The following is a 955-nucleotide window of genomic DNA, read 5'->3' as shown; positions in this document are numbered from 1 at the left end:
CATGCGCCAGAGCCTCCTACAGACAATGCACTTTGATTTATTGCGCTATCTCTAATAGCACCCGAGATATCACCAGATATACATTGGATTTTTCCCTGACCCTGAGTGTCCGGCCCCATGAGACGGTGGTTTTCTCGGCCCCTGGTGGTCCGAGGTCGTTCCCGCTGCACAGATTCATGTGCTATGGCCTCCTGCAGACAGTGCACTTTGATTTATTGCGCTATCTCTAATAGCACCCGAGATATCACCAGATATATATTGGATTTTTCCCTGACCCTGACAGTCCGGCCTCATGAGACGGTGATTTTCTCGGCCCCTGGTGGTCCGAGGTCGATCCCGCTGCACAGATTCATGCGACAGGGCCTCCTACAGACAATGCACTTTGATTTATTGCGCTATCTGTAATAGCACCCGAGATATCACCAGATATATATTGAATTTTTCCCCGACCCTGAGTGTCCGGCCCCATGTGTCGGTGGTTTTCTCGGCCCCTCATGGTCCGAGGGCGATCCCGCTGAACAGATTCATGCGCCAGGGCTTCCTGCAGACAATTCACTTTGGTTTATTGCGCTATCTGTAATAGCACCCGAGATATCACCAGATATATGCTGCATTTTTACATGACCTTGGGTGACGGATTCCGAATATCTGTAATTTTCTCGTCCCCTGGCGGTCCGAGGTCGTTCCCGCTGCACAGATTCATGCGCCAGGGCCTCCTGCAGATAATTCACTTTGGTTTATTGCGCTATCTCTAATAGCACCCGAGATATCACCAGATATATATTGGATTTTTCCCTGACCCTGAGTGTCCGGCCCCATGAGACGGTAGTTTTCTCGGCCCCTGGTGGTCCGAGATCGTTCCCGCTGCACAGATTCATGCGCCAGGGCCTCCTGCGGACAATGCACTTTGGTTTATTGCGCTATCTCTAATAGCACCCGAGATATCACCAGATAT

The sequence above is a fragment of the Nomia melanderi genome, unplaced genomic scaffold, assembly GCF_051020985.1.
Source record: "Nomia melanderi isolate GNS246 unplaced genomic scaffold, iyNomMela1 scaffold0014, whole genome shotgun sequence".
Classification (NCBI taxonomy): Eukaryota; Metazoa; Arthropoda; class Insecta; order Hymenoptera; family Halictidae; genus Nomia; species Nomia melanderi.
This window is presented reverse-complemented; position numbering follows the sequence as displayed.